The 23151-nt window shown below is 47.0% G+C and overlaps 1 protein-coding gene across 1 annotated transcript in view; it reads right to left on the minus strand.

Annotated features, from left to right (window-relative positions):
- STMN3 (stathmin 3) overlaps positions 1–22669 on the minus strand; it is a 37244-nt gene extending 14575 nt beyond the window's left edge. The window contains exon 1 of the mRNA XM_081323877.1: positions 22654–22669. The gene's annotated coding sequence lies outside the window, so the exon portion shown is untranslated. The remainder of the gene's footprint in view (positions 1–22653) is intronic.
- Between the last annotated feature and the right edge of the window lie 482 nt (positions 22670–23151).

Consider the following 23151-nt stretch of genomic DNA (forward strand, 5'->3'; position numbering starts at 1 on the left):
CCAGGGGCGGGACTCGGAGCCCCAGCCCTGCCTCCCACTGCGGCCCCCTCCTCACCAGCAGCCCCCTGAAGGAGAGTCGCCCCCGGGCGCGGCCCTCATGGAGCAGCGCAGCCAAGGACGTGACAGCCAGGCAGCGGGGAGAAGACTCTGCCCTCGCACCCCGTCGCACGCAGATGATGCTGTGGGGCGTGGCCAGAGGGCGTGGCTGCCACAGCGCTGCTGTCCCACCTGGGTGATCTGCAGCAGGCCGTGGAGGCGGTGGGTGGGCCTGTGGGTGGGCGAGGCGGGGTGGGGCAGGGGCGGGGGGGCAGAGTGGGGGCAGCGGCAGCTTTTGGGCACTCGGTCTCTACAAGGTTCGCCATCACTGCTATAACCTATGTGTACTTTTACCTTTAAAACAACAACATCTGCCTATCTCAGGTCCTTGGGGAGAACTTGATAGGAGGATAAAAATGCCAAATCCAGTATAAACATCTGGCTGACGGCGTGCCCAGCCGTAACACGGTAATTAAAGGACATAAAATAGGTCGTAACAATGGTGGATTCAAATAAGACCACTCTTGGAATACTGCAAGAAGCTCTGGTCACCATATTATAAAAAAAAAAGATGTTGAGACTCTGGAAAGAGTACAGAGAAGAGCAAGAAAGAGGATCAGGGGACTGGAGGCTAAAACATACAAAGAACAGTTGCAGGAATTGGGTAGGTCTAGTTTAATGAAGAGAAGGACGAGGGGGGACAGGATAGCAGTCTTCCAATCTCTCAGGGGCTGCCCCAAAGAAGAGGGAGTCAAGCTATTCTCCAAAGCGCCTGAAGGCAGGACAAGAAGCAATGGATGGAAACTAACCAAGGAGAGAACCAATCTGGAACTAAGGGGAAAATTCCTAACGGTTAAAACAATCAACCAATGGAGTAGCTTGCCTTCAGAGACTGTACGTACTCCATCACTGGAGGCTTTTAGGAAGAGATTGGACAACCATTTGTCTGAAACGGTATAGAATCTCCTGCCTGAACAAGGGGTTGGACTAGATGACCTCCAACTCTTTCCAACTCTGTTATTCTGTTAAAGTCTGTTAATAACTGCAGCACTGGTATCGGAAAAAAGATGATCACCCATGCAGAGTTCTGCAGCTACTCACACCTCAATCCTCAAAATGCACGTGGAAAAATCCATATTTCGGGAAATTGCCCGAACTTTCCATGCATGTTAAAAGGGAAGAGATAAATCTTACCGGTCCACTGGGATAGGGTTAGGCAGCTCCCAGAGAGAAAGTTCCATTTGCAATAACCAAGGAAATGTTTCTCTGATCGGGGAGACATAAATTACGAAACTAATCGCGCCCTAATGCGTGACTGGCATAATTAGTGTCGGGTGATGTTATCGCTGATCAACTAGTGAAGATAAAGTGGAGTTAGGAATTTATGTCTCCGGGATGGCCCTGAGCCAAAACACAGGCTGCATCTCAGCATAATTATCTTCGTTCTCCTCTGTTTGCCTCTGAAAAACTCACAGGGAAGTTGCTTCATTAGATAAGACGGTGATCCAGCTCGATCAAATGTTTTGTAACTCGGACCTGTTGCTTGGAAAGAGGAAACCCGGTGGGCATCAACGTGGCTGACGTATGCAGCCATGGAAACCGATTGTCACACCTGTAGCGTCCAATCAGTCAGAATGGAGCTGGAAGGGACCTTGGAGGTCTTCTAGTCCGACCCCCTGCTCAAGCAGGAGACTTTAGATGTGCAGTGCAGTGGTTAGAGTATAGACCGTGTTAAAATCCGCTGTTAGTCACAAAAGCTCACCGGGTAATTTTGGACCGGTTAAGGTGTGTATGATCAACCTATTTCACCAAATTACTTCTGGGGTAAAATTGGAAGATGGAAAAGAGGAGTCCTTGGTCCTGTCTTGAATTTGCTTGTTTTCTTGTAGACGTTTCCTTAACCCAAACTACTGTAGGTAACATCGTCATGAGCACTGATGATGTTACCTAGATGGGTCATGAAACGTCTGCAAGAAAACCACCAAGCTCAGAGAGCACCAACCACGCTGTGGTTCTCCACCTCCTTCTCTTCTCCTCCTGTCCCCTCCTCTTTCACACTTCCTCCTCCTCTTCCTCCTCCTCCTCTTCCTCCTCCTCTCTGCAAACCCCACTCCCTTCCAACACTGATGATGTTACCTAGTTGGGTCCTGAAATGTTTGCAAGAAAACAACCAAGCTCATAGAGCAGGGCTTTTCAACCAGTGGTATGGGTACCACCTGTGGTACATTAGGACCTGGCAGGTGGTACGCGACCATCCTAGAAAAGTGGTAGTGGGGGAGGGAGCTAAACCGGTGGCAGCACCGCACAAGCCGGAGCGAGAGACAGCTGGAGCTGCAGGGCTGTCAGGGCTCAGTGGAAGCGCCAGGATCAGTGCCAGGCTCCAGCTGGAGCTCGGTGCTGATCCTGGTACTTCGGAGCCCAGAAGAAGCACCAATCAGCCGGAATGTTGCAGCATCTCCAGGGTCTTGTGATTTACATTCAGATGCTTGGCAACTGATTCATATTTATGATGGTCACAGTCTCTCAGGGTCATGTGAAGTGACCAAAACCTGCTGCAACCACCCAGCGGGGGGGGGGGAAATAAAAACCAAACACCCCCCACCCCACCCCCACTGCCAATCCTCAACAGAAATGCTCACAACAATGAAAACCTCGGACAGGAGGAAGAGCGCCGCCGGGCGGGCAGGCAAGAGTCTTGCTTGGCTGTGGTTTGGGGGGCACTTTTTTCAGTGCCATTGTAACTTCGAACAGTCCCTAAGCGAACTGTCGTAAGTCGAGGACTACCTGTACTTCATCACTTTTTTCCTTTTTTTTTTTTTGGTCATCAAGTTTTTGACACCTTGCTAGGCGACTGGGGGTACTCGGATGCTGCCATATCCTAAAAGCGGTACAATGGGTGAAAAGGTTGAAAAGCCCTGTCACAGAGCACCAAGGACCCCACACTCCTCCTCCTCCTCCCCACTCCCTTCTACCACTGATATTACCTAGTTGGGTAATAAACCGTCTGCAGGAAAACCACCAAGATCAAAGAGCACCAAGGACCCCTCATTTCAACCTTCTCGAAGAGGGAAATGTTATGAATGACATCTTAAGACTACCAGGCCTTGAGCTGTTCGGAACTGGGCCACGGAATTGGTGGGTGCTCCATTTGCACGAGCAGTGGGTGCACGTGCCCACCACTAACACGAGTGGAGCTGCACACGTGTGCTCGCCCGCCACACATATGGAAGGATTGCCTCTCCCCCCCCCTCGGTCTGCAAAGCCAAAAAGGTTGGGGAACTCTTGCTTTAAGATCTCTGACGCTTAACCCATAAAGAAAAATCAAAACTGGCATTAAATCCAAACTTGGCTTTGAATGTTTGGCTCCACTCTATTTTACAAAGGATTCCTCCCATGTGCCTTATCCCCCCCCCATCTTTTAATTTTTACGTCCAGCACTAAACAGCGTATGAACATTAGTTCCAAGAATGAATTTGGGAAATCAAACATCCTCTTCAGTCTGTTATAGGTGGAGTTTGGATCTACGTCAGGAGTCATTTTAAAAAAAAGCTGATCTCAATTCGTGTATAAAAATAAATAAATAAAAATGCCTAGTCTCAATAGGTCTAACTATCCCAAACTTGGCATTTCTCATTTAATTAATAATGGAATCCACTATGGAGAATTGGATATAATCGTAATACAATAAAGCATCGTCATTTGAAGCCTGTATCTATTGTTAGAAGTAGGGCTGTTTTCACAACACATAAAACCTGTTAAGTGATTGCTGTAAAGGATAACAAATTTGGGGATTAGTGTAGTACAATTAACAATAATCTAGTCCGCTGGACTGCACATCATGAGTCAAAATGAACGAACACACACACACACACACACACACACACACACACACCACAACATACACATAACCAAGGTCAATACTAACTGCTAGGCATTATTACAGGTATTCCTCAGCTTATAACCGTTCGTTTAATGACTACTTGAAGTTACAACAGCAGTGAAAAAGTGAGAACCATTTTTCACACTTACAACCATTGCAGTGTCCCCACGGACACGCGATCAAAATTCAGGTACTTGACAACTGGTTCATATTTATGATGGTCACAGTGTCCCACGGTTGTGACATCACCATTTTGTGACCTTCTGACAGGCAAAGTCAATATGGAAGCCAGATGTTACTTAACAACCGTGTTACTAATTCAACAACTGCAGCCGATTACTTAATTGGGGTGAGAACTGGGGCAAAATTCACTTAACAACAGTCTCACTTAGCAACAGTCAAGGACTAGTTCAGGGGTCCCCAACCCCCGGTCTGTGGCATGCCAGCAACCGGGCTGCACAAACAAGCAAAGCCCCATCCGCGGGATGCAGGCAGCACACAAAACCACGCATCCTCCGGTCCACGGAAAAACTTCTCTCCACGGAACTGGTCCCTAGTGGTGCCCAAAAGGTTGGACACCTCTGGACTAGCTGTATAAGCACACAACAACAAGGTCTAAATCTTGGTGCGAACACATCTGAGATGAACAGAGAGCAAAGAGTAAAACTAGAGTAACATGACAGATATTATACATGATAGCAGTGGTCCAATATCTCAGGGGCTGCCCCAAAGAAGAGGGAGCCAAGCTATTCTCCAAAGCGTCAGATGGAAGGCAGGACAAGAAGCAACGGATGGAAACTCATCAAGGAGAGAAGCAACCTGGAACTAAGGAGGAACTTTCTGACAGTTAGAACAATTAATCCGTGGAAAGGCTTTCCCTTCAGATATTGTGGATGCTCCATCACTGGAAGTTTTTAAGAAGAAACTGGACAGCCATCTGTCTGAAATGGTATAGGGTCTCCTGCCTGAGCAGGGGGTTGCACTAGATGACCTCCAAGGTCCCTTCCACCACCACCACCATCTTCATCATCATTATTATTGATCATCGCACAGTCAGCCAGATGTTCAGACTGGATTTGGCATTTTTGTCAGCCTATCAAGTCCTTACCAAGGACCCGGGATAGGCAGATGTGGATGTTTGATGGTGTTACAGATCTTGTCACAGGATGGAAGCAGTTCCTAGTAAGGCCGCCTTTTGCAATTGACTAATGGTGAATTTTTCAATGCCGATGATGGTGTTCAAGTGGTGCTCCAGTTATTTTGGGATTGCACCCATGGTGTCTATTACTACTACTACTACTGTTGTTGTTGTTGTTGTTATTTCCCTGGGATCTTGCCATGCTACATCTCTGGCAGGGCCTTCCGCATTTCAGCCGTGATGTCTTACAAGTGACCCTAGTCTTGGGAATCTGTTGTGCCATTCATATTTTTATCAATGCCCCGAAACATAAAGATCCCACTTCACCCAGAAGGTAGAGATCAGCAGAAGACAAAGGGACCAGCTGTTGGAAGAAAGCTAATGAGGCGAGGGGTGTACACAGCTCCTGGCATTGGGGACCCTGTCGCTCCATCTTGGCGCCAGTGATCAGGAGTAATTACTCGTTTCCTGACAACAGGCATCCCAAGGAGGGGAGGATCAGTTCTCCCGGCAGGGGGTGGATCAGAGAAAGCGACGGGTGGGGGGGAGGAAACCGGGAGACACAATTGCCGTGAACTGCCCTGGCCATCCAGTGGGACTGCAACATCAGCCCTCTTTGATCCCACAGCAGTTGCATGGAGCTGCTAGTCAGCCACAGAGAAGGCCAGGTTGTCGTTCCCTTGGCCCCTTCTTTCACAGCTCTCAAGCTATCCCTCAGTCTCGACAACTTACAAGGTGGTGAAGTGAGACAGCATTTAAAGTGAGTTTTGCTCCTTACTTGCCACAGCTGGGAAGGGGATCACTGCCGTTGTTAAATTAGTCACATGCTGGTTAAGTTGAATCTGGGCTTCCCCCATGGACTTTGCTTGTCAGAGGGCCCGCAGAAAGGGGATGACATGAGCCTGGGACACTGCAACCATCATAAGTCTGAGTCAAGGAATTTTGGCTGGTGGGGTCCAGAAGCGGGGTCTTTTCTGTCGTGGCCCCTGTTCAGCACAAAAGGTTCAATTCAGCTGATTTATTGCTACAGGCCTGTGCATGAGAATCTTCTCAACCAATGATCAGCACCTGGATAAGGGACTTGGACTTAGTTCGCTTGTGACTATGTAGGGATTCTAGGCTGATCCCTCTTTTCACGCTGCCCCCAAGTTCTGCTATTCTTTCTCCTATGGTCCCCGCCCTTTGAAGCTCCTTGCCACTGGAGGTGAGGTCCACCCCGACCTTTTCAGCCATCTGGAAGGACCTCAAAACCTGGCTCTGCCCATTGTCTTGGGGCTTTGATGGGGGGGTACTTTTCAGTGGAAGCCGCTGCTGGGACTTTAAGGGAGAAGATCCCACCTCCGTATCCGCTCCGTTCCTAGTTTTATCTAACGGCTGTCAGTGTTGTTACTTTTGTGGGGGATTTTTACATCGTAAGCCACCCAGACGAGTGGCTTTGGATAGTGAGACGGCCAGCATATCAATTCAATTAATAAATACATGCACACATAAAAGAAACCGTCAGGTTTTTTGCTCAAACATCACTTCCCACAGTCAATAGTTCGGGTCTGCAAGGCTTTTGGTGAACCTGGAGGAGCTGTCCGTTCAGCACCACGCCTCCTTGATTCAGCCATCCTCAAACAAAACAGCTCTGTAAAAGAGAGATGGCGATTGTGGGTGGTTGTGTTTGTAGAGAAAATAGTCTTGTAGGTATAGACCAGGGCTCTTCAAACTTGGCCCTTTTATGACTCGTGGACTTCAACTCCCAGAATTCCTCAGCCAGCGTGCCTGGCTGAGGAATTCTGGGAGTTAAAGTCCACGAGTCATAAAAGGGCCAAGTTTGAAGAGCCCTGGTTTAGCTTGATAACCTTCAGAGTTCTCCCATCCAAGGTCTAACGTGGTCCGATCTTGAGCTGGGCTCATGCAGAATTTGCTCAGCTGCTACTTCTGCTGAGATGGCTGAGTTTACTCATCCCATTTACAGCTCTCTATGTTGATCTCATCCAGAGTAATCGTTCCCTTTTTTGAAGCTCTCCAAAGTTCCTATTTTATAAATGGAGGAAGTCGCTCTGGCACTCAATTAAGAATTATCTTGTTCTCTCTCTTCATTCTGAGACGATCGCCATTTCCTTAATTACATTGCTGTGCGATAATCAGCTTGAAATAGAACAAGCCGAGGCCGACAAAATTCTGTCTGAAGGGGCATCCAAGTCCAGATCTCCAAATTCCAGCCAGTCAGATATAGGTAGGCCTTGACCTATGACCACAATTTCCATTGCTAAGCGAGACAATTGTTAAGTGGTCCAGATGGCCCACTTAACAACCAGAGCGACTTATATCCATAATTGCTGAGTCAATTAGAAATGTTAGTCAAGGACTGCCGGTCTAGCAGACAAAACCCACTTTGGTTGATGGACATACGGTAGGTCTAAAATTAAATACAAACAACTTTAATACTTTAATGGCTCAAATAATTTAGGCCTTCCCACCTGAAATATTACAAAATTTCAAAGTAAAATAAAAATAAAAAAGCCTGCAGGATTCTGAGCAAAAGCATCAAAAGCCTTGGTGGAGCAGTGGGCTAATGCCTCCTTAAGTAACACCAGCTGCCTGCAATTAGTGCAGGTTCGAGTCCCACCAGGCTCAAGGTTGACTCAGCCTTCCATTCTTCCAAGGTAGGTAAAATGAGGACCCAGATTGTTGGGGGCAATAAGCTGACTTTGTAATAATGCCGCTTGGGGCCCCCCGAAAGCCCTAATAAGCAGGCATATACATAGAATGAAGGCTATTGCTAAGCACATTGTTTTGTGCTTCTTAGATTGTAAGCCACCCTGAGTCTTCGGAGAAGGGCGGGATATAAATGGGATTAAAAAACAAATAAATCGTGTGTCTTCTGACAAGCTCGAATTATTTTGATTCTTTAAGAAATGTGCATTTATACCCATCTGCATCGAAGATTGTCTGTTGCGGCCAGCAGCCATGTTTAGACCATGAGTTGTGTTATATTGTTGCCTCCTTAGAGTTGGAGGACATTATGAAGTCAACTGTCTAAAAGCTGACGCTCCAGAGGGCTCATTTCAGATTTATATACGTACAGATTTATAGATCAGAAAATCAATAATGCACATTGAAAGAGAGAAGGACCAACAGAGGGGGGAAAAGGGGGGGATTAAATGGTACCTCTTAATGAGGGAAAACCGGATGAACAATGCCAGCACTAGAATGGGAAACATATCAATTATTGCTTGAAGCACCGATCAATGGTCCACTTTTGGTTCAGGTTGATAGATGCATAAAACCTTCCTAACTCTGCTACTGATTTTCCCTGCAAATCCTAGGGCTTTGCTTTCTCACTGAAGCTGGTTCTCGTGGGACCAGCAGGTGAGTGGCTGGAACAAACCAGCAAAGCTGTCGAACACTCGCACAGAGGTCGAAGGGCGTGATGGTTTGGCTAAATAGCATCAAAGCTAAGGTAGGATTGAGCAGCTGGTGGGTTAGCCTATTGAGGAAACTCAGTTTTCATCTTAGTATGTTCTGTGCATTGGGCCGGTCAGTTTCCATCTGTTTAATCTCCCGAATATCCTTACAACAGGGGTCTTCAAACTTGGCCCTTTGGTCAAGGCCCTTTGCTGACAGTGAGGACAGTTAACCAGTGGAACAACCTGCCTCCAAAAGCTGTGAATGCTCCAACACTGGAAGTTTTTAAGAAGAGATTGGACAACCCTTTGTCTGGAATGGCAATGGGTTTCCTTCCTGAGCAGGGGGTTGGACTAGATGACCTCCAAGGTCCCTTCCAACTCTGCAGTTTTCCCGGCAAGATTCTCAGAAATGGATCACCCTTGCCTCCTTCTTCCTAGCGCCAAGAGAGGAGGACTGGCCCAAGGTCACCCAGCTGGCTTTGTGCCAAAGGCAAGACTAGAACTCACAGCTGCCCAGTTTTTAGCCTTTAGTGCCTTGAGCCACTAAAGGAAAGTAGCTCTCTACAATTGTAACAATATTAGGGCTATTTGGAAAAAGCCAACGTAGATGGTATCGTCTAGCCATCCTTGGCTAATCTCGCAAACAAAAGCATGTGGCGCCGGTTAGTGCTGCGATGTGAAACCACCAGGAAATGCTCAGGCTGTAGACCAGGAAGAAAGGAAAAGCACAAAACCACAACCTTCCCAGAAAAAGGCAACGGTGGACCTCTACAACATTGCCACCAACAGGGCATGAACACGGTCACCAGGTTCTTCAGTCCTAATGAGGAGGAGAGATTACTTTGCCTTCTAAATAAAAACTGGGATGAATTTGCCCAGACTGAAGATAAAATGCACTGACAAAAGCGGAAAGATAAGCTTATGGTCACCACGAAGTGCTGTTACAATAGGGCAGGGGTGGGGAACTATGGCCTTTTTACGACCTTTGAACTTCAACTCCCAGAATCCCTGGCCCATCCTTCCCCACTCTCGCAATAGAGCAGGGGTAGGCCACCTTGGCTCTTTGATGACTCGTGGACTTCAACTCCCAGAATTCCTCAGCCAGCCACGCAGAGGAGAAAGGGAGAGGTTTCCAACTGAACCATGCTGGCTCAGGAATTCTGGGAGTTGAAGTCCACGAGTCATAAGTGATTGTTCACTAAGATCCCTCTCACAGTTGCTACTATTGAGCCAGGTACCACCTATATCAGGGGTAGGCCACCTTGGCTCTTTGATGACTCGTGGACTTCAACTCCCAGAATTCCTGAGCCAGCTGTGCTGGCTCAGGAATTCTGGGAGTTGAAGTCCACGAGTCATCAAAGAGCCACGGTTGTCTACCCCTGCAATAGAGAGATCAAGCTCCAATCCCAAAGCGTGGTGCTGACATACAAAACTCAGGTAGTCCTCAGCTTACGACTTCAACTGAGTCCAACATTTCCATTCCTAAGCGAGACAGCAACCCGTCATAAATAGGAGTCAGTTGCCAAGCCTCTGCATCTTGACCACCTGACCCCAGGGATGCCACGACGACGGTCATAAGCGTGGAAAAGTCGTGAGTCACTTTTTTTTCAGTGCACTTCTTAACTTCAAATGGTCATTAAATGAATGGCTGTAAGCGAAGAATAGAATAGAAATTAGAAGAGAAGAGAAGAGAAGAGAAGAGAAGAGAAGAGAAGAGAAGAGAAGAGAAGAGAAGAGAAGAGAAGAGAAGAGAAGAGAAAACATGGGATGGGATGGGATGGGATGGGATGGGATGGGATAGGATAGAATAGAATAGAATAGAATAGAATAGAATAGAATAGAATAGAATAGAATAGAATAGAATAGAATAGAATAGAATAGAATAGAATAGAATAGAATAGAAAAAAATGGAATGGAATGGAATGGAATGGAATGGAAGAGAAGAGAAGAGAAGAGAAGAGAAGAGAAGAGAAGAGAAGAGAAGAGAAGAGAAGAGAAGAGAAAACATGGGATGGGATGGGATGGGATGGGATAGGATAGGATAGGATAGGATAGGATAGGATAGGATAGGATAGGATAGGATAGGATAGGATAGGATAGAGCTGGAAGGGACCCTGGAGGTCTTCTAGTCCAGCCCCCTGTTCAGGCAGGAGAACCTACACCATCTCAGACACGTGACTGTCTAGTCTCTTCTTAAAAACCTCCAGTGTTGGAGCACCCACAACTTCTGGTGGCAGGCTGTTCCAATGGTTGATTGTCCTCACTTTTAGGAAATTTCTCCTTAATTCCAGGTTGCTTCTCTCTTTGGTCAGTTTCCAACTGTTGTTTCTTGTCCTTCCCTCTGGTGCTCTGGTGAACAAGCTGGCCCCCTCTGCCTTGTTGCAGCCCCTCAAATACTGAAACACTGCTATCATGTCTCCCCTATTTCCTCTTTTCTTTAGACCAGCCAAACCCAAGTCCTGCAGCCGTTCTTCGTATGTTTTAGTCTCCAGGCCTACAGAACTGCCCCTGTAGCTGTGTCAGCCTTTCTGGTTCATTTTTATTGTGGGGTTGCTTTGGCGATAAAACTGCTTGGAATCTTGTTTTACTCACAGCGTACGTATTTTTGCCTATGCAATAGTACTGCAAATCTGCATCCATCAACTGCGGCAGTCTAAATCTGCTGACTGAGATTGCAGATGACCCAGATTTGATATTGCCAGCCCAGTAAAGGAAAACCAAACTCTGGAAGATGATGATGATGATGATGATGATGATGATGATGATGATGATGATGATGATGATGATGATGATTATTGTTATTATTATTATTATTATTATTTGCTTTGCAAGATCCTGTACTTTCTCCAGCCCAATGCACCGCTGTCGTTTCTGATTGGCAGGGTGGAAGGCAAGGAAGCCATTTCTCCGCACCTGCCCGGTGGAGGACAGGCACCACCTCACTTTTTTTTAATTTTGAGAGAGAATAGAAAATGGCATTCACGCCCATTAAAAAAAAGGGGGGGGGGAAATCCACGGGCGATCACAATATGCCTATGTGTCCTGCAGCGCTGAAGATCGGTAACAACAGGAAATTCACTACAGAATATTTGCGTCTGGTTGGTTTAATAATTGCAGTGCTGTTTCCCCCCCAAAAAAAACAAAAAAAACCCCCAAAACCAAAAATTGCCTGCTAAAGAGCTGCTTTTTTAAAAAAAAAAAAACAATCCATCCACGGAGACAGAACTGGAAAGTCTGTACATGCTAAACAGGTTACCTGTTATTTTGAGACTAAACACACCGTATCTCAGGCGAGCAGTCCAAGCTAAAGAGCAGTTTAGCTAAGAGAACGAGGAAAGAGGGAGAGAGAAAGGAAGAGAGAGAGGGAGGGAGGGAAGGAAGGAGGGAAGGACGAAGGGAGGGAAGAATGAATTGCTGAAGGAAGGAAGAAGAGAGAGGAAGGGAGAAAAGGATGGCAAGAAGGGGAGGGAGGAATGAAGGAGAGAGGGAAGGAGAGAAGGAGGAAGGGAGGACAGAAGGAAGGGAGGGAGGGAGGAAACAGTGAACAAGGGAGGGAAGGAAGGAAGGGAGGGAGGGAGGGAGGGAGGGAGGGAGGGAGGGAGGAAGGGAGAAAAGGACGGCAAGAAGGGAAGGAAGGAATGAAGGAGACAGAGGGAAGGAGAGAGGGAGGAAGGGAGGACAGAAGGGAGGGAGGAGACAGGGAACAAGGGAGGGAAGGAAGGAAGGAGGAAGGGAGGGAAGAATGAATTGATGAAGGAAGGAAGAAGAGGGAGGAAGGGAGAAAAGGACGGCAAGAAGGGAAGGAAGGAATGAAGGAGACAGAGGGAAGGAGAGAGGGAGGGAGGGAGGATTGAAGGAAGAAAGGAAGGGAGGGAGGAGACAGTGAACAAGGGAGGGAAGGAAGGAAGGAAGGAGGAAGGGAGGGAAGAATGAATTAATGAAGGAAGGAAGGAAGGAGAGGGAGGAAAGGCAGGAGGGAGGGAGGGAAGGGAGAGATGGAAGGAATGAGGGAGAAAAGGATGGCAAGAAGGGGAGGAAGGAAGGAAGGAGATGGAAGGAGAGAGGGAGGGAGGGAGGAGACAGGGAACAAGGGAGGGAAGGGAAGAAGGGGAAGGAAGAAAGGAAACAAGGAAGAGAGAGAGGAAGGAAGGAAGGAAGGAAGGAAGGAAGGAAGGAAGGAAGGAAGGAAGGAAGGAAGGAAGGAGAGCAACCTCTTGCAGAGTAGCTAAGATGGTTTCCCAGGCGGTGGGAAGAGCGAAATGCAAATCAAGGCGTGTTCCTTATCTCCGGCTTCCTCTGCTTCCCAGAATGAGGCCAACATGCCTCCTGCTGCAGTTGAAAAGAGTGCCGTGAAAGGAAGGGAAGGAAGCCAGCATCTTTCAGACCTCGGGATTAATCAGCGTCCATCCATCCTGTACCCCGGCTTCCATTTTGACTCTTGCCAAGCAGGAAACCGAAGAACAGCCTGCTCAGCTCTCAGACCATCAACACTGCAGCCTTGTTGTCGCCCCAGATCCCGGCTGGCGCTACGGAGGAAGGAAACGACTTGGGCGGAATCCCCCCAGGGGCCCAAATCCTATTTAGTGGAAGAGGGGGGCGCTGGGGGGCAATGAGAGGAGGAGGAGGAGAGAAAGAGAGAGCGGGCAAGCAAGTGGCGAAGGAGCCTTTCTTTTTGAGTTCATCCGACACGATTATCCTGCAAGGCGGCCCCGGGGCCAAATGGCTGCTTTCCCTCTTATCGCCAATCACAGGCGGCCCTCGACCGACAACCGTCCATTTAGTGACCGTTCGGCGTTACAGCAGCACTGGAAGAAGCCACTTGCGACCGTTTTTCACGCTTAACGACCGTCGCAGCCTCCCTATGGTCAGGGAATCAAAGTTCAGAGGCTCGGGCAACCGGCTCGTGTTTACGACGGTCTCAGCGTCCCCTGGGGCATGGTGTGTGTGTGTGTGTCACGTGATCCCCCTTTTGCGACCTCCTGACCAGCAAAGTCAACAGGGGAAGCCAGATTCACTTAACGACCGTGTTACTGACTTAACGGCCGCAGCGATTCCTTTAACAGCCATGACAAGGGAAGTCGTAAAATGGGGCAGAGCTCCACTTAACAAATCTCTCGCTTAGCAACGTAAATTCTGAGCTCCAGTGTGGTCCGTAAGTATCAATAAGACTCCCTGTAGAATGATCCTGAAGCTCCAGGCCGAATGGGTGCTTCCCCCTCATAGCCAAATATGCCCAGTTATACTTACAGTATGTACACATTGAATATATATTTTTTTAATCCCATTTATATCCCGCCCTTCTCCGAAGACTCAGGGCGGCTTACAATCTAAGCACAATCAATGTGCTTAGCAATAGCCTTCATTCTATGTATATGCCTGCTTATTAGGGCTTTCGCCCCCCCCCAAGCGGCATTATTACAAAGTCAGCTTAATTGCCCCCAACAATCTGGGTCCTCATTTTACCCACCTCGGAAGGATGGAAGGCTGAGTCAACCTTGAGCCTGGTGGGACTCGAACCTGCACTAATTGCAGGCAGCTGGTGTTACTTAAGGAGGCATTAGCCCACTGCTTCACCAAGGATGGAGGTTTGAAACACGGATAATCCTCGACTTCTGATCACAAGCCTGAAATTTCTGTTGCTAAGCGAGGCATTTGCTGAGTGACTTTTGTCCCATCTTACGATCTTTCTTGACACTTTTGCTAAGCTGCAGTTGATCAGTTAATAACCCAGTTGTTAAGTGAATCTTTTCATGTGTTTAAATATAGAATAGAATAGAATAGAATAGAATAGAATAGAATAGAATAGAATAGAATAGAATAGAATAGAATAGAAATACAGAATAGAATAGAATAGAAATACAGAATAGAATAGAATAGAAATACAGAATAGAATAGAATAGAATAGAATAGAATAGAATAGAATAGAATAGAATTACAGAATAGAAATACAGAATAGAATAGAATAGAATAGAAATACAGAATAGAATAGAATAGAATAGAATAGAATAGAATAGAAATACAGAATAGAATAGAAATACAGAATAGAATAGAATAGAATAGAATAGAATAGAATAGAATAGAATTACAGAATAGAAATACAGAATAGAATAGAATAGAAATACAGAATAGAATAGAATAGAAATACAGAATAGAAATACAGAATAGAATAGAATAGAATAGAATAGAATAGAATAGAATAGAATAGAATAGAATAGAATAGAATAGAATAGAATAGAATAGAATAGAAATACAGAATAGAAATACAGAATAGAATAGAATAGAATAGAATAGAATAGAATTACAGAATAGAAATACAGAATAGAATAGAATAGAAATACAGAATAGAATAGAATAGAAATACAGAATAGAAATACAGAATAGAATAGAATAGAATAGAATAGAATAGAATAGAATAGAATAGAATAGAATAGAATAGAAATACAGAATAGAAATACAGAATAGAATAGAATAGAAATACAGAATAGAATAGAATAGAAATACAGAATAGAATAGAATAGAATAGAATAGAATAGAATAGAATTACAGAATAGAAATACAGAATAGAATAGAATAGAATAGAAATACAGAATAGAATAGAATAGAATAGAATAGAATAGAATAGAATAGAATAGAATTACAGAATAGAAATACAGAATAGAATAGAATAGAAATACAGAATAGAATAGAATAGAAATACAGAATAGAAATACAGAATAGAATAGAATAGAATAGAATAGAATAGAATAGAATAGAATAGAATAGAATAGAATAGAATAGAATAGAAATACAGAATAGAAATACAGAATAGAATAGAATAGAAATACAGAATAGAATAGAATAGAAATACAGAATAGAATAGAATAGAATAGAATAGAATAGAATAGAATAGAATAGAATAGAATTACAGAATAGAAATACAGAATAGAATAGAATAGAATAGAAATACAGAATAGAATAGAATAGAAATACAGAATAGAAATACAGAATAGAATAGAATAGAATAGAAATACAGAATAGAATAGAATAGAATAGAATAGAATAGAATAGAATAGAATAGAATAGAATAGAATAGAATAGAATAGAATAGAATTACAGAATAGAAATACAGAATAGAATAGAATAGAAATACAGAATAGAATAGAATAGAAATACAGAATAGAATAGAATAGAAATACAGAATAGAATAGAATAGAATAGAATAGAATAGAACAGAACAGAACAGAACAGAATAGAATAGAATAGAATAGAATAGAATAGAATAGAAATACAGAATAGAATAGAATAGAATTCTATTAAATGTATTAAATCAGGGGTCTTCAGCCTTGGTCCTTTTATGACTTGTGGACTTCAACTCCCAGAATTCCTCAGCCAGGCATGCTGGCTGAGGAATTCTGGGAGTTGAAGCCCACAAGTCATAAAAAGGCCAAGGCTGAAGACCCCTGCATTAAACTGAGGGAACTGAAGATCAATCAGTTCATTTTTATCCCACCGTTATCACTTTATACTCAAGGCAGCAAACATTTCTAACTCTCCTTTCTCCTCCCATTTTCGCCCACAACAGCATCCCAGTCAGGTGGGCCGGGCTCAGAGAGAGGGGCGTTGCAAAGGTCCCCCAGCCAGGAGGTGCAGAGATGACAAGGCTGAGCCCAAAGGAGGGGGGGCAGTTCCAACGTGTCATAAGTCACAAGTCCATGCACACTCGCAAGACATCTAAGAGAGGGTCCCCAAACCCAGGTCTGTAAGCTGGAACCGGGCCGCGGCATGCCAGAACCCAGGCCAAGCAAACAAGCGAAGCCCCATCCACAAATCAGGCAGCACAAGAAACCACACCCTCTCCGGTACGCGGGAAAAACCTCTCTCCACAGAACTGGTCCCTGGGGCCCAAAAGGTTGGGGGCCAGTGATCTAAGTCCCGCCCAACTCGAATGCTTTTCTTATCTCCCACTCATTTCCCTTCACCGCTAGTTGGTCAGATTGCCTGAATCTCCTGATTTTCCCTGCGCTTGACAGGTGGGACTAGAACTCACTGTCTCCTGGTGATTGCCCCAAAGCCGCCCAGCTGGCTTTCATGCTTAAAGTAGGGCTAGAATTCACTGCCTCCTGGTGATTGGTCCAAAGTCACCCAGCTGGCTTTCATGCCTAACGTAGGGCTAGAATTCACTGCCTCCTGGTGATTCGTCCAAAGTCATCCAGCCAACTTTCATGCCTAAGGTAAGACTAGAACTCACCAGCTCCTGGTGATTGGCCCAAAGTCACTCAGCTGGCTTTCATGCCTAAGGTGGGACTAGAACTCGCCATCTCCTGGTGATTGGCCCAAAGTCACTCAGCTAGCTTTCATGCCTAAGGGGGACTAGAACTCGCCATCTCCTGGTGATTGGCCCAAAGTCACTCAGCTAGCTTTCATGCCTAAGGGGGACTAGAACTCGCCATCTCCTGGTGATTGGCCCAAAGTCACCCAGCCGGCTTTCATGCCTAAGGGGGACTAGAACTCGCCATCTCCTGGTGATTGGCCCAAAGTCACTCAGCTGGCTTTCATGCCTAAGGTGGGACTAGAACTCGCCATCTCCTGGTGATTGGCCCAAAGTCACCCAGCCGGCTTTCATGCCTAAGGGGGACTAGAACTCGCCATCTCCTGGTGATTGGCCCAAAGTCACTCAGCTAGCTTTCATGCCTAAGGGGGACTAGAACTCGCCATCTCCTGGTGATTGGCCCAAAGTCACCCAGCCGGCTTTCATGACTAAGGCAGGACTAGAACTCACTGTCTCCCGGTGATTGGTTCAAAGTCACCCGGCTAGCTTTCATGCCTAAGGCAGGACTAGAACCTACAGTCTCTTGGTTTCCAGCCCAGTACTTTGACCACCAGATCAATCTGTCTCTCAGATACTTATTTATTTTTTTATGTGCAAGGCGTATATGCCACTCCTATCAAGGCCAGCTCTGCAGCTTCAATTCTCTGTTGCCTCACCCGCCACGCTGAAATCCTCCACGGGAATTAACCTGTCTGTACTTTTCCTTTTTTGCGAAAAAAACAAAAAAAACCCACAAAAAAACAATGCAGATGAGAGTTTGTCGACGCAGCCATGCCATTTGCAGAAACGGTTAGGTGTGTAGTTGTTTGAAACTCTCCTAGGTGCTCATGCCGATTCAGAGCGTCCTTTTGTCTTTGAAGTGTACGGACAGGATCAAATAAGGGATTTTATGCTTAAACACACACACACACACACACACACACACACCACCCCGCTCCAGATGTCCAGGATAAGCATCTTTTCTGTTCAAGAGCCGACATAAGGACGTCTGCAGATGGATCAAACACAACTGGAGGAGGGAACGAATGGGCTGGCAATCTTAGGGGGGGGGGTTTCCTCCCTCGTGGCACAAAGGGCCGGACTCAAGCTAGGATATTTTGGACACAGTGACTATGCGAAGGCTGAGCTTTTAATAAAACTGGCATAGGGGGAAGAAAAGAGAAGAATTTGGGCTCGGTTAGCTGGCTGATAGAAGTATGTTTGGAAGACCTGAAGCACTAGATTAGGGACAGATGGCCCTGGAGAAGATCTGTCCGTATGGTTACTCAGAGTTCCCATAGACCTCATGGCTCCTATTCAACCAACCCGCCATTTCATATTGACTGTCGGTCCTAAAGTCTTCTCATCCTGCCTTTCCCCCCCCCTCTTCTCTCTCTCCTAATCAGCCTTACCGAACGAGATGCAGGTTTGGGCGTTCTGGACATAAATATATGCAAAGGAAAAAATAAATAAATAAATGCAAACCTTTGTTGACCCAAAGGTTGCTTTTTTTCAAAGAGGCCGCCGGACTTTCCGATTTTTCCTTTGAAGGCGTTTCGCTTCTCCACCAAGCAGAGCTGAAGAAGCTTCTCGGTGGAGAAGCGAAACGCCTTCAGAGAAAAATCAGCAAGTCTTGAAAAAACAACCTTTGGGACAACTGTGTCCTGGATCACTTGAGAATCCCCTTAGAAGCCCTTTGTTTGGATTCGCACGTGGAACCAGAAAATGAGTTCCAGGGTTAAACGTTTAAAGAAGACTTTGGTTTGCCAAATTCACCGTGGCCCCACCTTCTCTTAATCTCTTAGTACTAGAGCTGTAGGGCATCGCCAAATAAACGTAACTGCAGCCCTTATTATTATTTCGCTCCCCCAGATCAAGAAAACCACCCTTTTTCAGCCGGGGAGGGAGGCCCACACCTTATTTTTTTTCCTACACAACCTACACAATTTTTTTCCTTTGTCTTCGACATCTGCCATTCCCTAATAATATGTGGATCTCCCACACCCACCCCACACCCCCCAAAAAGGGGGGTGGGGTGGAGGCTGACTAGATCTCCAGATCACATCCTGAGATAAAAGGTATGGTCAAAGCAATCTCCTCCAACCAAAAAAAGCACGATAAAAACACGTAAGCTATAAAACTAATAATTAAAACCCAAGAAATTCATTAAAAAAAAGAAAAGGAAAAAAAGCAAACAAACTCGAGGGGGGGGGACTGGTCGGACCACCGGGTCTTTTTCTGCCCTCAGAAATATTCTTCTGTTATTTCCGAAGATATTGAGGAAGCGGGGGGGGGGAGAAAAATATCTTTTCCCCAGTCCCCAACATCCCTTCCGCCACAGACGCCCAACCCGGTGGACCAAATCCACGCCCCCTCAAATTAATTCCTGGATTGTGTTTTGTTTTATTTATTAAATTTATAGGCCGGCCATCGCTGTGTGCCGAGATTCCGGGCCAGCTGATAAAGATGAGGAGAAGATTTTTTTTTCATTTAAAAAAAAAAGAATGACAAAAGAAACGCCAATGGATTCTTTCAACTGCTTCAAGCTTTGGTCTAGTGGTTGATGGGCCCCGTGGCGTCTCCCCACCCGACTGCCAGGGCCTGCAAGCACATCTGCGGGGGTTTTCTGCAGCCTCTTTGGCGAAGGACCTTCCAGAAGGCGTGGCTGCTTGGTTAGCTGGAACATCTGGGGCTCCTTGCAAGATGCCGGGCTGGGTGCAATGCTTCGCCCCCCCCCCACCCGTCTCTCCCCCACCCGGCGGGCACTGAGCATGTGTTTCCTTTGGGGAAGCCGGAATCGGTCATGGAAGCAGGTGAAAGATGCTGAAGGGGTCAGAGCAAAGATAATGTATGATTGGGTTGGGTTGGTTTTTTTTCCCCAGCTGCAAACCCTGGTTTGCTTGTTTTCTTGACGTGCTCCTCCTGTTAGCCTCTTCCTGCTTTTAAGGGGGCAGGAGGCTGAGGATGAAACAGGTCTGCGATTCACATGGGGATAAAATCCATCCATCCTTCCATCCATCCATCCATCCAGGGGATAAAATCCATCCATCCTTCCATCCATCCATCCATCCATCCAGGGGATAAAATCCATCCATCCTTCCATCCATCCATCCATCCAGGGGATAAAATCCATCCATCCTTCCATCCATCCATCCATCCATCCATCCAGGGGATAAAATCCATCCATCCTTCCATCCATCCATCCATCCAGGGGATAAAATCCATCCATCCTTCCATCCATCCATCCATCCAGGGGATAAAATCCATCCATCCTTCCATCCATCCATCCATCCATCTCAGCTCGTTGGATGTCACCCTCCCGCAGAAGGGGGGTGGTGATGGGGCTGGTAGGAAGGGCTCTCTGCTTTGTCTTCGGCTAATCTCTTCCATCTTTTTCTTTTTTTTTACGGCAGTCCCCCCTTACCTGACCAGCCCTGCTTTTCTCTCTTTCTTCCCCCACCCACCCCCACCCCGTTCCCTCCATCCAATAATCGCAACTGCTAATCCGGCTTAGAGAAGACCAGAGGGGGCCGTCAGATCCCCCCAAGGCAAAGCTTTTCGGATGGAAGAGACCTTTGCGGTGGTCAGTGAATTGAAATACATCGCCTGGGGGTGGGTGGGGGGGGGAAAGGAGCAGATTGTTTGCAAGCACCATATGGGGAATGCACCTGGTGCTTCCTCCCCCCCCCCTTCCTCTGTTTCCCCTCCCCTCCCCACCCTATCACCAAAGCCCCAGCATCTTCCTTCCACTCCCGAGGCAGAGAGGGACCCGGGCCAGTCCTTGGCTTAACCCAGGCCATTTCTGCGGGGGAAAGTCTGCAGGAGGGGGGGCGGGGGGGGAGCTGCTGCCCCAGCCTCTCGCCCCCCCCCGCCTGCCTCCTCCAGCCAGCGGCAAGAAAGGGGGGTGGGTGGGCGGCTCCTTTCGCGAAGGCATCTCCCGGTCCAGCTGCCTCCGAGCATCTTTAGGCAGAGGCGGGGGGGGGGGAGGACTCTCAGCCGGGGCATTTGGGGAGGGGGCGAGCCCACCGGTGGGGAAGGCAAGCCGCACACACGCACACACGCACACACGCACACGCACACACACACACAGCCGACGGCATCTTCCTGCCAGCCGGTTTGTGCGTTTGTGCACGTTTGCGTGTTGCCTTCCTCTCTCTCTCTCTCTCTCTCTCTCTCTCTCTCTCTCTCTCTCTCTCTCTCTCTCTCTCTCTCTCTCTCTCTCTCTCTCTCTCTCTCTCTCTCTCTCTCTCTCTCTCTCTCTCTCTCTCTCTCTCTCTCTCTCTCTCTCTCTCTCTCTCTCTCTCTCTCTCTCTCCTGTCCATGCTTAGCAGCTGCCTCCCGGTAATCTTTCCTCTCCTCTCCTCCTTCTCCTCTCCTCTCTTCCCTCTTTTCTGCTCTCCTCCTTCCTTCTTATTTTATATTTCCTTTTCTCTTCACTCCGCTCCTCTCCTCTTCTCATCCCTCTCCTCTGCTCTCCTCCTTCCTTATTTTATATTTTCTCTTCTCTTCTCTTCTCTTCTCTTCTCTTCTCTTCTCTTCTCTTCTCTTCTCTTCTCTTCTCTTCTCTTCTCTTCTCTTCTCTTCTCTTCTCTTCTCTCCTCTTCCCTCTGTTCTGCTCTCCTCCTTCCTTCTTACTTTATATTTCCTTCTCTCTTCTCTTCTCTTCCCCATCCTCCCTCTCCCTCTCTTTCTCCCTCTCCCCCCCCCCTCTCTCTTTTTTAGAGGAAGACAAACGGTGGAAGGTGATTTGTGGTTTCCATTTTGAACACTCTTTAGAAACAGAAACATAGAAAGCCAACGGCAGGGGAAGAAGAAGAAGAAGAAGAAGGAGGAGGAGGAAAAAAAAGACCTAGGGGTACATCCAGTCTGTCCTTTTGTTGTTGTTTTTTTTAAAAAAATTATTGTTTAATTATTGTTTTTTCTGGGATGACATGCGTTTCTCCACGACACGTTTTAAAGGAGCCTGTTTTCAGGATGGCAGATCTCTTAACCAAAAAAAAAATAATAATAATAATTGCAAACTGTCTATTGCTTTAGGTTACCCGACGGGTCCAATTATATTCACACACCATCCTTTCATCCGCTTAAAAAAATAAAATAAAGGTGGAAGGCGTAACCCAAGACACGTTTAGGATCGGAGAGCGGGCGCATCCAGAGATGTCCCTAGAATAGGACACCGCAGGTCTCTTTGCACCTTCTCCCCCCCACCACACACACCCACACACACACCACACCCCCATTCAGGCCTTCTTCCCTGAGAAGGCAACAGGGTGCAGCTATGCAGCCCCTGCGGGAAAAGACCGTCGTGGCGCGTGTGCTGGGTCTGATTCAGCGCCATGGAGGGACCACTCCTTCTGAAGCAGTCTGCAGCGCTCCGCCTCTGATTTGGCTAACTATAACCCAAAGGCCTGCTCTTTAGGTAAATAAAATAAAAAAATAAAAATAAAAATCACGTTCCCTTTCCTTTTGGACTTCCCACCGGGTACAGAAATCCATCATCATCCTCCTCCTCCTCCTCATCATCATCATCATGCAGTTGTTCCACGTCCAGTCAAATCTACCTTATCCTCAGCCCACCCATGCAACCTGGAAAACCCCCCCAAAAGCAAAATCAAATCAAATCAAAGACAACGATGCTGAGCTTTTTTTGGATAGAGCTTTGCAGGGAGGGGGGGGGAACAAAAACCTTCTATCCCACCCACCCACCCACCCAGACCCTCAGGCTCGGAAAGGAGAAGCGTGAATTGCCTCAACTCTTTGCGAAAGAAAGAAAGAAAGAGAAAGGAAGGAAGGAAGGAAGGAAGGAAGGAAGGAAGGAAGGAAGGAAGGAAGGAAGAGAAAGAAAGATCCCCTGGAAGGAGACGCCCTGCAGAGAAAGCCCAAGGATGAAAAGCCATCCCTGGTTTTACTGTACCTGAAACGGTGCTGGCCATGGTGGGGATGCTGAGATGGGCGGTGGAAGGAGGCAGCAGAAGGCAGAGGAGGAGGAGGAGGAGGTGGTGGCGAGAGCTGCCTTGTGCTGCGGGAGTGCTGCAATGCTGTGGAAGCCAGGAGAGCTGTGACTCAGCTGGAAGGGGGCTGTGGCTTTCCGAGAAGGGAGGAGACAGAGTGTGGGGGGGGGGACGTCTGTGCAAAGGGGAGGGAGGGAGGGAAGGGGGGGGGAAGGCTAAAAGGAAAGAAAGGAAGGAAGAAAAGGGAAGAGTGCGCAGATCGGAAGACCCAACTGGCTAGCAAGGCTTGGCTTTGAGGAGCCAAAGCTTTCCACTTTCTGGGGGTGATGTAGAGAGGCTCTGGACAAAAGTGACACACCCAAACATGGGAGATTTCCCCCAAGGCAGCCTTTCCCTTGTTCGGCGCAGACAAGAGAGGGACCGGCTACCCATTGGTTGTCCTTGAGAGGCTAAAACGTGAA

This window comes from Vipera berus, assembly GCF_964194415.1.
Source record: "Vipera berus genome assembly, chromosome: 3".
In the NCBI taxonomy this organism is placed as follows: domain Eukaryota; kingdom Metazoa; phylum Chordata; class Lepidosauria; order Squamata; family Viperidae; genus Vipera; species Vipera berus.